Source organism: Carlito syrichta, unplaced genomic scaffold (genome assembly GCF_000164805.1).
Source record: "Carlito syrichta isolate Samal-C Ts95f unplaced genomic scaffold, Tarsius_syrichta-2.0.1 Scaffold302385, whole genome shotgun sequence".
NCBI lineage: Eukaryota > Metazoa > Chordata > Mammalia > Primates > Tarsiidae > Carlito > Carlito syrichta.
The window spans coordinates 433,903-449,533 of NW_007246481.1; the positions used below are offsets into that span (position 1 = coordinate 433,903).

General features: G+C 40.7%; 1 protein-coding gene across 8 annotated transcripts in view; it reads left to right on the plus strand.

Annotated features, from left to right (window-relative positions):
- LRRC4C (leucine rich repeat containing 4C) overlaps positions 1 to 15,631 on the plus strand; it is a 529,928-nt gene that overhangs the window by 401,622 nt on the left and 112,675 nt on the right. The window contains exon 3 of one of the 8 annotated variants that reach the window (XM_021711583.1): positions 9,170 to 9,249. The exons of the other annotated variants lie outside the window; for them this stretch is intronic. The gene's annotated coding sequence lies outside the window, so the exon portion shown is untranslated. The remainder of the gene's footprint in view (positions 1 to 9,169; positions 9,250 to 15,631) is intronic. 8 annotated transcript variants of the gene reach the window in all.

The window sequence follows — 15,631 nt, forward strand, 5'->3', positions numbered from 1 at the left end:
CATACATGTCATCACTTCATAGAAGCATCTAAATGAAATGCCAATGTTATCATTTCCACATTTTTTAATCACTATAGAGATTAGAGATTATGTACTAAATCAAATGTCTGCAGAGTGAACCAACAACAAAGTAATATTGAGTATCTGATGTCTGGAAAAAGTATGGACTGTTGCTGAAAATGCCAAACTCTGAAAATATTTAAAAGGTTTATTTTGAGCCAGATGTGAGTTACCTAGGTCCACAGCACAGCCCCAAGAAGCCCTGAGAATGTGTGCCCAAAATGGTTGAATTACGGCTTGACTTTCTACATTTTTAGGAAAACAGTCGTTGCACGCAAAACACAAATCAATACCCGTGAGGTTTACATTGGTGGGCCCTGGGATAGCAGGGCATCTCCATGGGGGGACTTTTAGGTCAGTGGTCCTCAACCTATTTGGTATCAAGACCGGTTTCCTGGAATACAATCTTTCCACAGCGGGTGCGGGATCTAATGAGTCTCATAATGAGCACGCAACCCAGATCCTTTGCCCAGTTCACAATAGGGTTCGAACTCCTATGAGTGCGTAATGGCCCCCGATCTGACGGTAGGCCAACTTAGCTCACCCATCACTCAAGTCCTTCTGTGTGGCCTGGTTTCTAGCAGGCCATGGACTGGTACCAGTCTGCCACCCAGGAGGCTGGGGACTCCTGTTTTAGGTCATAGGTAGATTCAAAGATTGTCTGATTAGTAATTGGTAGGAAGGATTGGGCTCCATCTAAAAAATCCATCAAAGAAATGCTGAGTTAAGATAAAGGATAGGTGGTCGGGCTTGGTAGCTCAGCCTGTGATCCCAGCATGTGGTAGGCCAAGGTGTGAGTGGATTGCCTGAGCCCGCGGGTTCCAGACCAGCCCTGGCAACTTTACAAGACCTCGTTGCGACAATAAATCAAAAATTAGTGCAGTAGTGCACGCCTGCAGTTCCAGCTCCTTGGAAGGCTGAGGTCCAGCAGGTCAACGCTGGCGAGGCCATGAGTGTGCAACTGCACCCAAGACTGAGTGACAGAGCAAGACTCCAACTAAAAAAAAAAAGGGTAAAGGATGGGACATTGAGGAAGCCGAGGTTCTTGATATGTTGATGAAGGCTCTAAATATCAGGCTTCAGAATCAAAAGTCTTAAAAGTTGCCTGGCTCCTCTGAAAATCCCCTGAATGGGATTTTATACAGATGCAAACTTCCCCAAGAGAGGACTTTGCTGGGTCATACAATATTTTTTATTTCCTTCTGTATCTGGTATGTGATAATATGCCAGAGTCAAATTAGAAATTAAGTCGCATTGTATGGGATTAATAAAAATCTATCTGATGAGACTTTATGGTTTGTAAGGCGTGACTCCCCAGGTCCCTTAATTAGGAATTTGAACAAGAGAAGGAACAGATCAGAGTTTAGTCCTCTGGACCAGCGCTCTTCTTTAAGTCTTTTTTGCTTTTTCTCTAGCAACTGATAAAAAGTTAAGACTTTAGCCGCCTATGACAGGTATGTAAAAATTGTAATGTAAACTAACACTTTCCAAATAAGTAAAGTAGAATTTATAATAGTAAGATGATTATACAAATAATAATATCTGTAAAAATTGCATGCTTTTACTGAACACTGACCCCCAAGCACGGTGTTAGTAGTATTTTATTTAATGCTAAAAGTAACCCTATGAAAGCAATAACATTGTTATCTACATCTACAAGTAAAGAAAATAATCCTTAGACTAGATGAATAATTTGATTGAAATCATGCAGCCAGAGACAGCGATGAAATCAATTTGGTTATCTAGCAGACCTGCAATTTTTAAAATAAAATAGATTGAAATAAAATAAAATAGAAGACTATCAAAGTATGTGTATCACATGTTGTAAGGTTTGGTTGGTGGAACTTTTCTTTCAGTTTTAAGGGATTGGAAGTAGGGAAGAAGGGGGAGTTTTGTGGTACTGTAAAATTTGTTAAGTTGGAGCATATGACACAAAAACTACGAATTTTGGAGCAACTACGCTAGAGAATAATCTTCCCCACGGAACCTCCGTATTGCTGTTCATAATTCAAACAGAATACATATACATTTCTTATTTTGTATGTTCCTTGTTGACTCAGAATATTTGAAGTCCTGAACGAACGAACGTTGCTCAGGGTCTCGGCCTGTTCCATTGGGTTATAAAGAAATAAAAAGATAGATCTGATTGATATGCTAATCCAAGGTGGTACAGCTAATTAGTGGACTATTTGGTGGTAGAATGTAGATTGCCTACGATGGTTAGGGGCTGTGACTTTCATTCTTTTTGTTTCTTTCTCTTTTCTCCTCGGAGTTGAGGATCATATTAATAAAGCATAAAAAATAACAAGTTGTGGACTCTCAGCACCTACTTGTTGACTAGTACATCTGTAACACGTGTGGGCTTTTCCATTATAAACAAATTACAACAGTGACTATGTATTAAGTGTTTCTTTGGCAAACACTGTATTTCGGTATAACTCATCGTTTTCATTGTCTTGGGCTTCTAATATAGATGATCAAAATGGTATCTATCCATAAATAGTATAGTAGCATATGCAAGTAATAGGTTACAAAACAAAGAGTTTTCGAGTGAAATACACAGTTTCGTTTTTCAGAGGAGGGAGAGATGCTTTTGACTTGGATGAGAAGTCGGAAAATTGCGTAAGAGATGGATTGGAGTACGATTCTTGAGTGGTCTCTGGATATGGTCAGCATCAGTGAAGATATAGTCAATTCTGAAATGCTTACTGGTTCATCGGTGGAAAAATCAGGATTGTTACAACAAAGATCACAAAGCAGCTGAAGAATGGACAGCTCAACTGTTGAATGACTCTTTAGGGGCCCATTGATGTTATAATGCAATTGTATTCTGGTTGTTCACGAGCTATTAATTGGAAAAAGTCTATTTATACAGTTATTGCAATCCAGGTTCAGTGGAATATACCAGTGTCTCTAGTACAGTATAAATGGTAATTGTAAACACTTTAAGGCCCAATTTTACCTCTTTAGAGTTCACTCAGATATAAAATGTCAGTCCCAATGAGCCCTTTCATTTTAAGAAACTCTCTAACAAATGCATAAGGGCCAAGAGGAAATCTTTCTCGGAGGGTTTGCTGAAAATCAACTCACAAAAAGCAGATGAGTAGGTGAGAAGGAGTACAAATGTATATATAACACGCACGGAGAACACAGAGTGATTACCCCAGCACAAAATGGGGTACAGATGGTTATATACACCTTTCTTCTTAGGGGAAAAGAAGATGAGGGAGTGAGGATGACTTCAGAGAGGTAGTGAATGATTTTTAGGGGATTTGAATATGCTCGAAGAACATACAGTGGCCTGGGACAAAGTCTGTTGGGTCCGCAGAGCACACAATGGTTTGTGACAAAAGTCTATCCGGGTGTGTTGACAGACTTCAGAGTCTTTCTTCCATAGCGTGAGTTCAGGTGATGAAAATTTGGGGAAGGAACCAGAGGTCATTGTTTTCTTTTTTGTGGGGTCCAGTCTTTAGGCAGCTAAGGGAACTTCAGAGAACAACTTCATTCTGTGCTGTGGAAGAGAAAGAAGATTGAGATGGTAGGGCTGAGAGGAGGTCAAAGGGACCTGACGCTTCTTCCGTTCAGCATGTCGGAGCGCCCGATTTGGGGGTTTGGGTTTGTGATCCTCGGCCTAGATATTGCTGCGTTATACTTAGCACTTAGATATTGTCTTGACTTTTCAAAACAGGTTTCTTGTACCTCTCTGCTACTTAAGTTATAAACGTCTAGATGCTCTTGGTGTTTTCTGGTCACGTTTGCAGGTCTTCGCTGCGTGAGGAGTGCAGATTTGATGATTGCTTAACAGATAAGTTCTTTCTTTGTATGACTAAGAATGGTTCCGTTAACACTTGTCGAATTATCTTGCATTCCTATGACATTAACTACATTCTCCCAATATACTACAGCTATTTAAGTACTTGATGCGTTCCCAAATATCTTTCTTTCGTTTTCTTTTTTCTTTTTTTGAGTCAGAATCTCACTCCATCACCCAGACTGGAGTGCAGTGGCATGCTCACGGCCACCCCAGCTTTGACCTGTTGGGCTCCAGCAATCCTTCTGCCTCAGCCTTCCAAGTAGCGGAACTACAGGTGCGCGCTACCACACCCAGCTAATTTATGATTTATTGTACAGACGAGCATCTCTCCAAGTTACCCAGGCTGGTTTTAAACCCACGGGCTCAGGCAGTCCACTCTCCTCAGCCCCTCAAAGTGCTGGGATGACAGGCTGAGTCACCGAGCCCGGCCCTGAAACTCTGACTTCTTATGTACTTCAGCACACTGTACGAGATGCACTGCCTGCACTCAGTAGATATTAAATATTTGCGTAATGGAAACAAGTAGCTGGAACTTCAGGCACGCACCACCATGCCCGGCTAATTTTTTTTTTTTTTTTTATTGTAGAGATGAGATCTCACCAAGTTGCCCAGACTGGTCTCGAACTCAGGCAATCCTCTCACCTCAGCCTCCCAAAGTGCTGGGATTAAAGGCGTGAGCCACCACGCCCGGCCGGTATATGGCTTTAAAGAACTGTGTTCCAACTGCCTTTCAGATTTGAGGAAGGTACTCTGTGAGTTCCAAAAACAAAATACATTTTTGTGGTAGCACCCCTAAAGTTAGACTTGAGTACCCTGTCCACAGAGAGCCAAACACTGAGATACCAGTACTCGGGAACAGAGAAAGGTTTACTCGATTTGACCAAGGGGGCAGAGGCAAGCTCTCAAATCCAACCTGCCTTTGAACATTGCTGGGGGCTTTGATGGGCAACGTAGGTGTGCAGGAGGTTTCTAGCTGTCAGAACTACTCATATTCCCCGACTGATCAAACTTCTGGATGCTGTCAAGGAAGTCTCCATGACCTAGAGATCATAGGGGGTTTGTATGACCTATAAAGATCATTAAAAAATAAAATAAAATAAAAGCAGTTTATTAATCTTGCAGCCCCCGGGGATTAGGATATAAAGATAATCGATTATTAGTGACTACCCTCTACCAAAATAACTACATCCAATCAATAATGCATGGAGGAAGAAAAAGGCAACAAGAAAGGGAAGTCAGAAAGACAAACTTCCTACAGTTTTTATAATATAACTCAGTTACATGTTTCCTAGCCAGTGATAGGTATTTAAAGTGCCTTATCTTAAGTTGGGCCCAAGATGTTCTTTAAAAGAAGAGCTTCACTGCTAAAATTATTTGGGGGAACAAATGTTTGAAAAATATTGATGTAGATAAGCCAGGAGCAGTGGCTAATACCTTAATCTCACTGTTTTGGGAAGCCAAGGCTGAAGGATCGCTTGAGGCCAGGAGTTCAAGTTCTGCCAGGGCAACATAGCAGGACGCCATCTCTATAGCAATTAAAATAATTAACCAAGTGTGATCGTACTCACCTGTAGTCCTAGCTACTCAGGATGCTGAGGCAGGAGGATCATTTGAGGACAGGAGTTTGAGGCTGCAGTGAACTACAGTCATGCCACTGCACTACAGCCTGGATGACAGAGTAAGATCCAGTCTTTCTAATAATAACAAATATTTTTAAAAGTAAAAATGAAAATTTGGTGTAGATTATGGTGTAGACATTTACCTTTTTTAAAACCGATTTGAACACATGCAACTTAAAAGTCCATCTTGCTGTCATTACGTTACCGTACAAGTAATGGGCAAGAGGTCCTGCTATTCTGAAAGCCACATTCTAATGAATTTGATGTTAACTGTATAGGAATATTAGAGCCAACATTAATTAATTGCAAAGGCACTTAACGGTTCCTTTGTTGCAGAAACAGAGAAATCTATGTTCATTTGTCATGCCTCATGCATATGGTGCTTCAAGGAATCGTGTCTTTTTTTCGGGGTGAAGTCGAAATTTTTATTTTTCTCTTTTTCTCCTTCCATATTCTCTTTCTAGTTAAAAGAGGGGCTGGCTGGAAACATTCTATGGAATTGCTTCTTTGATGAACGCTTGGGCAGTTAGACCTGTTTCTTTCTCCCCGGGTTGGCAAATAAAAGTCTGCTGCTTTGAACGTTCTTTTGGAATATAAATATGGGTATTGGTTGGTGTTTATTGGGCTCTAAAATCAAAGGTTCTGAACCTGAGGCATTTGTCTGTGGTTTATTAATACTCACAATAATAAGGATAGCAAATAATAGTAGTAGCAATAATTATCGTTAAAAGCTCTACTTTTATTTGTTACTTACTAGTTTTAGACAATGGATTATGTCCTTTAAATATGCAACCTAATTTATTTCTCATGACCACGCTTTGTGGCAGGTTCCATTGTAACAGGAGAGAATGAAAAGCATTTTTGCCGAGTTTACTACCTACTATGTAGTGGTTTATGATCCCAGGACCTTACAGTTTATTAAGAATAAAAATAAAAGGACACACAAAGATTTGACACAAGATAGAGTCTGATGAGTGCTATGAAAGAGACACATAGATCTGTAGTTCTCCAAGACTATTTCCTCACTTAATGATTGGTTCATTTCCTTGTGCAGTTGGGCTCTCAGGTTCTCAATATTCCTTTTTCCCAGAACCCCAGTGACAGCAGGTCCTTCTAGAGCATTCCTGGTAGTCTCATCCGCTGTCAGGATCCTTTCCTTTTTTCTGAGTCGGCGTCTCTTGTCGCCCAGGCTGGAATGCAGCAGCACACTCACGACCCCTGCAGCCTCTACCTGCTGGACATAGGCGATCCTTCTGCCTCAGCCTTCCAACTACCTGGAACTACAGACGCACGCCACCCCGTCTGGCTAGTGTTTTGTGTGTGTGAGATTTATTGTAGAGACGAGGGCTCATTAAGTTGCTTAGGCTGGTCTCGAACCTGTAGGCTCAGGCAATCCTCTCACCTTGGCCTCTCCCAAAGGGCTGGGATGACAGGCTGAGCTACATCTTTTACAGCTGGTCACGGAACCCTGTAGCCAAGCACCTACAGCAATAGTGTGTCCGCTACAGTCAGCAAGTCTACTGCTTGGATTCTGTAGGTGGTAACTGAACCTGACTCTGTATCCCAGTGTCATCATTCTTGGTTTTACCTAAAGTAACCAATGAAACAATGAAACATGCGTGGTCCTTCTTTTTAACAAGTTGATCCTTCTCTGAAGTCACTATTTGATTCCCTGTCGTGATCCCTTGTCTTTCAGAGTTAAGATTGCAGTGTTTCCATAAGGCTACAACTGCGTAGTCATGTAGTGTGTAGATGGTGCCCAGCACAGATAAACACTATATGTAATAGGCAAAAATAATAATGGTATTAATGATAGCATAATTGTTTTGTTTTTGTTTTTGGATGACACCTTTTTTCTTTTGGGAATTCTTATTCTCCAGGTTGACCACATTTTGTATACAATTATTAAGATACTAGCTTGCTTTCTGTTTTTTTTGAGTCGGGATCTCATTGTCACCCCGGCCGGAGTACAGTAGCATGATCATGGCTCACCACAGCCTTGACCATCTGGGGTCAGGTGAGCCTTCCACCTCAGCCTCCTGAGTAACTGGGACTACAGGCATATACCACTACATGTGGCAACTTCTGTGTGTGTGTGTGTGTGTGTGTGTACACAGGTAAGGTCTCGCTTTGTTGCCCAGGCTGGTCTTGAACTCCTGGGCTCAAACCATCCTCCTGCCTTGGCCTCCCAAATAACTAGGATGCTAGGATCACAGGAGTGAGCCCCCATGCTAGGCCAGACCAGAGACTTCAAATGTGTTTCAGCTAATAGGAGACAGTGCTTCAAGTTCACTTGTGTATATTATAAAAGTGAACCCAATTAGTTAAACTTTGTTTTAATGATTAGCTTAATTGCTAGGAACATTGACCATGCCCCCTTCTGCAGACATAGTGTCTGGAGTCTGCTTTGCAAGAGTTATTATATTTAAATTCTCTAAACTATTTAATGGAAATGAGAGAGAGGATTAGATGGTCTGTTTAAGGTTTTAAAAACTTAGACTACTGCCGAACTTTCCAATTTCTCAATAGATAGCACTAATACTGAAAAGAAGAAAAAGGGAAAGATGAAACTTATTTAGTTTTATTTATTTGTTTGTTTGTTTGTTTGTTTGTTTGTTTATGTGCCAGAGTCTCACTCTGTTGCCCAGGCTGGAGTAGCACTCTCACAACTGCCACAGCCTTAACATGCTGGACTCAGGTGATCCTTCTCTCTCAACCTTACAAGTAGCTGGAACTACAGGCACATACCGACACACCCGGCTTAGTTTTTGATTTTTTTATAGAGACAAGGTCTCGCCATATTACCCAGGCTATTCTTGAGCTCCTGGGTCAGGCAACCCTCCTGCCTCTACCTCCCAAAGTGCTGGGATTACAAGCGTGCACAGGGTGCCCAGCCCGAAACTCATTAAAAAAAATACATAAAAGCCATTTCGAAGATATGTCCCTATCCAAGAATAAGGAATGGAAGATAAGTAAACATAAAGTGTAACCAGTAACCATGACACAGCCTCCATTCAAAGGCTGAATTTTTCTTTTTTTAATTATACACAATACCGCGTTGCTTATTAACATAATAAAATTGTAATGAAATACAAAAAGGTCTCCAAAAAGATCAGACAGTTCCAGACAGCTGATGAAATGATGCTCAAATGTGCAGCTCCCTGGAGACTGGAGTCCCTTTTAAGGTTGATTTTGAATGACTTGCCCAGGCAGGGAGCTTCCAGGAGGAAAGGCATCTTTGTCTGGGGTTATGTCAAGGGCAGGACTCCCAGGGCTTCTGGGGACCTTGAGGAGAAATTCCTGAGGCAGATCCCAGACAGAGGGAGTCCTCGTGTCCTCGGAGACTGGAGGAGATTTGCCATCTCTCGGGCTAACTTTTCAGTTGCCACACTTCTCAGGAAAAAGTACGCGACAACCTTTCTCTGTGGTCTGCTTCTGTCTGGTAGATACCAGCAGCCTGTGAGGTTCTCAAGCTTCAAGCTGAGACTACAGTATCCGTGAGCTGGGACATTCATAGTACCAAGCTGCAAAGTGCCCTTTGAGGATCTTCTCTTCTTCTTGTATGTTGCTTTTAGAGAGGGGACGTTCAAGGTTGCAGTGTCTAGCTTTGCAGATCATAGCATTTTCAGGGTGTATGAGACCTTGCATCATCTAGTTCAATCACCTCATTTTACAGATCAAGAAACTGAGGCTGAGAGAGAAGGGACTTGCCAGAGTTACTCAGCTACTCAGTGACAGATAACAGTGGAACTTGTGGTAAGTTTCATGGCCTCTTCTGGGCTTTTTCTTCCAAATCCATAAAGTAGAAATGGGGTCTAGGTAATCTCTTTCATACTTTTTCTTGTTCTAATATTCTCCTCCCGTGGTTTTAAAATTTCAGACACCTGCTTCTTATTCAGTGACCAAGAGGCTTTTATAAAAACAATGCATCTTTATGCCTAAGTGGCCATATTTAAGCATTTTTGTAAGCTCAAAGTTGTAGTTAATAGTTTGCGTTGTGTAGAGATACTTTGGAATGGGTCCTAGATTTGGACCAAACATTCTGAATATACATCATGACTTTGAACGTGGTTGACAGTTCACTGTATTACATTCTAACACTGTAGACATCTTAACACTATAAACCCCTTCTTAATGAAACTATAGCAGATGTTTAATGTTATCACTTATGTTGTTTGCTTATTGCTAAAAAAGTTCAGATCACATAGCTAAGTCAAGTCACTAAAGAAGGCAGTCATACTATACAAGACAGAAATGCCCAAATAAGTATCATGGCAAATATTATCACAGTTTGCTTCTGCCTGGTTCAGCAGTTTCATTCACTCCTATTATCTTAACCTTTCCTTTGCTGAATCTCATCACTGACACAAACAGTATAAAAATAGAGATCGTTGAGAGGTGAGTTGAAGAGCCATGAAGGAATCAGATCATGACCGATCTTGCACGCTCATGCTGGATTTTGTTCTGAAACCTATTAGTGAATTGTAAACCATGGAGAAATGCAATCAGATTTGCCTTTTTAAAAAACTTAAATGGTGATAAGTTGAATTTTATTTGGATTTAACTAAATAAAAACAAATTAAAAGGAACAAAAAAATAAAACTCCATTGCTTAGAAGCATGGGCTAGATTTTTTTTTTTTTTAACTTCTAATTTCTTCAGTGTGCACATTTTGAACAAATTAACAGAAAATCCATTATATATTGGCCACTGATAAAAGCTTTCATCAAGAATGTGTGTGTTTGGGATCTCTGTGACTAGGTAAACTGGGCTATGGTCAAAGAGGCAAAAGATTTGAGAGTAAGACAGATGGGGCCTTGAAGGTCTTGGATCCAGGGGTAACACAATCAGAACCTTAATTCTGTGGAGAGTTGACTGATTTTAGACATGGGGGTTCTCAGACATCTCCATTTACATAAGTGACAGGAAACAAGTTAAGTATGCTTATGTTCACAGGGATATCATAGGGTCAAGACATAGTGTGTATGGCAGACATGAGTTCATTCTAAATACTGTGAAAATCTTTTCTCTTCGGGCTGCATATTAAAACAGACAGCTGCATGGAAAGACCTCGAGGGGTAGAGGAGAGGGTGTGAAAAGCAAATACTTTGTTTTTCCAATACAATTATGGCTTGGAGCAAAAAGACTGCCAGGAAGCAAATGAAACGTTGCTGCTGGAATATCTGATGCCTGGACCTCTTAAGATCATTACCTGCATATGAGTCATTTGGCGATACTGTGAACATGCCAGTCTGATTCAGGTTGTCTGGGGGCAGTTCTGCGATTCTCCATTTCTAAAAAGCTCGCATGTGATGCCCATGCTATTTGTCCCCTACCCTTTGTGTACGACAGGTATAGCCAAGGGCCAATTAAGTAGCTTCTCCAAAAGAATCACATTTGTTGGGGTTTATATATCAAGAGAGGACTATTCAGCCTGGCTAATACCTACCTTGCCACACCATAATGGAGCTTCTGAACGTGCTGGTTTTATTATTAAGTGTTGAGAAAGCACTCAGCTTTCTCTACTTGCCTGGGGTTTCTGACTGATTGATAGATGGCAGCAAAGCAGGAGTTTAAATCTAGCCAAATTCGTAATGAACAGAATCTAAGGGGTCTGTACATTACCTAGGCAGTAGAGTTGCTTCTTCTTCTTTTCTTTTGAGTTGGGGTCTTACTCTGTTGTTCAGGCCAGAGAGCAGTGACACAATTACGACGATCACAGCTCATGGAAGCCCCGACCTCCTGGGCTCAGGTGATCCTTCCAGTTCAGTCTAATAGCTACAGGTATGCACCACTAGGCTTGGCTAAATTTTTTGATTTTTTTGTAGAGATGAGGTTTCGCTACATTGCATTGCCCAAGCTTGTCTCGAGCTCCTGGGCTCAAGCAGGCCTCCCATCTCAGCCTCCCAAAGTGCTGGGATTACAGGTGTGAGTCACCATGCCTGACCCATTTCTTTAAAAGGTCTTATCTAATGGAGACCTCAGAATGCTGATTTAATAATTTTTGTTATGTGATTGGTTGTCTTAAATCTGTCTTCCCTCGGCACAATTCTTACTTGGATCACTCACTTTCCTAATATAAACATGAGCAAGAAGAAGCCATGTGAGGTTTTCTCCCTCTTTTTTGTATTTTAAACTCAATTTTTTATATTTTAAATTCAACCTGATTACTAGATTACAAAGCAGTGGATCAGGCACTGTGAGAGACATAAGGACCAAAGCAAAGAAGGAGGTTCCAGGTATTGTCAGTTTACGCACAGAGGATACAGACCTTCAAAATTATCAAACACTAGGCAGTCTTAGCTTAAAAAATAGTAGATTTCGAAATAATACGCTTAGAGATCTGAAAGAAATTGAAATCAGTTCTGCCAGAGAGTTAGGAAGACTTTGTGAAGAAGGAAGACTTAAGTAAGGATTTAGAACACGATTGGTGACTCACACAAGAAGACAGACAGGAACTTGAGGCCAAGTCTTTGTCGTATTGTAGGCATATAGAGAGCAAAAGCAGAGACATAGGTTAGTATAGTTTATTTAGTCCCGTGTGAGATTTAAATGTCAGTCTTTGGACTTCAACTTGAAGCCCGGGTCTTGTGTGCGACAGTTAGAGGTGAGGGATGATATGGCAGGGCAGTGTCTTTTCTGCTTCTCCCTTTGATTTTCCCCAGTGGGTCCTAGTTCTCTCGATCCTTCGGAAGGAAAAGTCACCTTTTATATGAATGCATCCCCATTGCCTATGAAACACAGCACTTCAGAAAGTACGTGAGTGAGTGAGGGAGGAGAAAGAGATGGTTTCACATCCCCTTACAAATGCGTTTCTCTGCTCATTTTTGTATTCTGTGCCTCTCTTTTATAATTCACTCAGATGTGATGGGAACTTTCTTCTCTCTAATTTAGGTGAATTGAGATTATTTTTCAAGTACACGTTTGTCATGAAGGTTACTTTGGCGTATTGATCGGTCACGAAGAAGAAACCTCTTCCATTTCTCCTTCTTTGATGTGCTGTTAGTAAACCCTTATAAAATAATGATTCTGCTACTCTTTTCCTGATTGCTCCGAATGGTGCTGTTGCCTAGGGAGGGTGGAGCTGGGGTGTTATCTGATATCGTCAGAGTCAAGGCAGCCTGAGGATCAAGTGTAGACAGAAGTGAGGATAATTAAAGAACACTAATCATTGTCCAATTCAAGACCAAGTGTGGAAGTTTGGAACCGTCGTCAGGAAACAAAATCCATTCAGAAGTCACGGATATTCAAGAATGTATCAGGAAACAGTGGCTAGAACAGGACCATGGGGAATTGCAGGGCAAGTTTTTTTCTTATTGGATATTGGTTGTGTGGCTGAGACTTGAACTTGGGCTGTGTATAAACTTTGGATCCTTTGCATTCCATGGAGCACACCGTGTACCACTTATACTAAATGTGTTTTCAATGTATGTGAATTAATTAAAATCCAAGAAACCATGAACAGTAGTGAGTCTTGGAGACGCTAATCTTTTGAGAGCTTCATTTAGCTGTGGCTGTTAGCAGATCACATTGCATTTTTAAATTGTTTGTTCTGTCATTGCTAGCCCGTCTCGAACTGCTTCTATCACCGGGCAGAAAATACAGAGAAAGTGCCATCCTTTCTTCATCACGACATAGCTTGAACTATGCCAAGATAAGAAATTTAGATACACAGCAGAAGTGGAAGGAAAATTGAATAAAAGTTACAGATCCGCTCCCTTCCAACTAGACTGCTCTCTTAATTCACTTTGAACCTGACAAATATGGCTGCCTTGTGGTGGTAATAATCTTTTCACATGAATAGAACCTGTCTGTGCATTAGTCAGCAGCATGGAGTTGTGTTGCATACTCCATGAGCTGTTGAGCTGGATGATATATATAGTCTGTATACACTAATGTGCAGAAATTGCTTTTCAAAATAAATCAGAATGACTGTATTTTGCCCCTAGTATTCCGTATCTTGACGTTGGTGTTACTAGCAAATGGTGTTCTCAGCTCTGCACATTTGTTCTTAAAGAGCTACGTATTAAGCACGTTCCACATTCTAGAAACTGGAGTAGGAGCTGTATGTGTCAAGAATATGTGAACTCAACCCAAAGGGTACCTGGTCCACTACTAGGGGGAGTGAGGACCAGTTAGAAACCCAAACTTCACCTGCATGCAGCCTACTTACGTAGTTAACTCTCACTCGTACCCCACATCTCCATAATAACATAAAATAAAAATAAAAAGAACACGTGAGCTCTGCTGTGACGAGACATCCACCTTGACGTCTTGGTGGATGAACACAGCAAAAGATCACTTTTTGTGTCTGCAAAGTCTACCGTGGACCTTGCTGCTCAAGGCGGCTTCCATGCGTCGTGTGTCAGGGGCCAGTCGGCTTCTGTCTCATGACTTTGCCATCTTAGCAGGTGGCTTCCAGATAGCTGTCACGGGGGAAAGAGAACTGGGGATGCCTGGGTTTTCTATGCCTTACCCTAGAGGCGACATGCTTATAGTCTGTTCATGATCTGTGTGTCAGGACAAGTCACTTGGCCTCACCTAACCATGAGGAAGGTGCTGGAATGTGTCGCTTTCTCTGTATCTATGAAAGAAAGAATGGACAGATTCCAGTGAGTTCTGGTGACCTATCACAAGTTCTTGGAAGAAGAAAGATTGCATTTTAAAAAGTTATCTCCTTCCATGAGAACTCTGCAGTCATATGAGGAAAATAATAATTACAAGGGAGTATTTAGGGCTATATTGCAATTTGGCAGGGCCTATAGCTCCTTAAGCCAGCAGCTGCCGTTCTCTCTAGAGAGTGTCTTTTTCATCTGAAATAATTGTCTTGAGATTTTAAAATGCTTGTCTTCTCTTGTGCTCATGCTGTCTGCTTTGTTTTCCGAAATAGAGGTCAAAATTCATTTAAAAACCAAGCCTCGGTCTTAGAGCTTCTTTTCCTGGAGCAGTGGCCTTATGGCAGCTGTTTTTTTATAGAGTGAAGAGAATTCTCCATCCCTGCTTCGTGCCATGATGGGCAGCATGAAACTACGTGCTCTGGCAGCTCTTTGTTAGGCACTTGTTCTTTATGATGTCCCAGCATTCATGACTGGCATGGGCAAATACTTAGTTTTCTGGCATTGGACATAATAAAACAACAAAGCCTAGGCATTTAAAGAGATCTACACCTTGTGAAAAAATAAGAATGAACAGTTCATGCGGTTGGCTTGAAGATGGCATTGTGCTAGGGGGTCTGGGTATTTTCTTCTTGAATTTGGCATATATGTTTCTGTTAATAGTTTCTTACTGAAAAATAATTGGTAAAGAGCTACACAGTGAATGTCATGTTCATTTGTGAGGGTGGAATAATAAAAACCTATACCATTTTTTGAAAGTATTTCTGATAGTAAAAACACTTTTTACTGCTTGATTCTTATTTATAACTATTTGTAATAAGCTTTATCGATAGAATTAAGTATTTGGGCTTCCACTATCAAATATTTCTTCTCAACAATTTGCCACTGTGCCCTGATTTTCAACTTTCATTGACTTTAAGGTTATATCCATAGAATGGGTTTACATTGGCATTTAGACTTACGTTGTGACCTACAGGTAAATGTTTTCAGTAAATCAGGAGAGGAAATGTGTGACAGTTTCTGGAAACTTGAAGATAAATCAGAAAGGTAAACCATAAAAACTGCACAAATAATAGTGATGATAATATTAGCAAAACCATGAACATTAACTGAGCATTGAGTATAATTCAGATATAGGGCTAAGTGTTTTACAGGCATATTTTTATTTAATCTGCATGATTAATTGTGTGAGGCAGGGATTATTATATCTGTCTGACCTATTTAAAGTTAGCCAAATCTTATCCTATTACAAGGTATTAGACAATTTCCAAACATGTGGATAATCCACAAAACCAAAATATAACTAAGAAAACTGAAGCCTAAAGTATTTTTTTTAAACTTGTGTAAAGAAAATATTTTAACAGAAGTACTGCAATTCAAGTGCAAATTGGAAAGAGAGATTAAGCAGTAAGAAAGTGTTGAGATTGTACTCAAAAGTATCCAAAACGAGAAAAACTACTTAGTGCAGCGGTTCTCAATAGGAAGAAGCTTTGCTTCCCCATCTGGGAGATTTGTGGAAAAGTC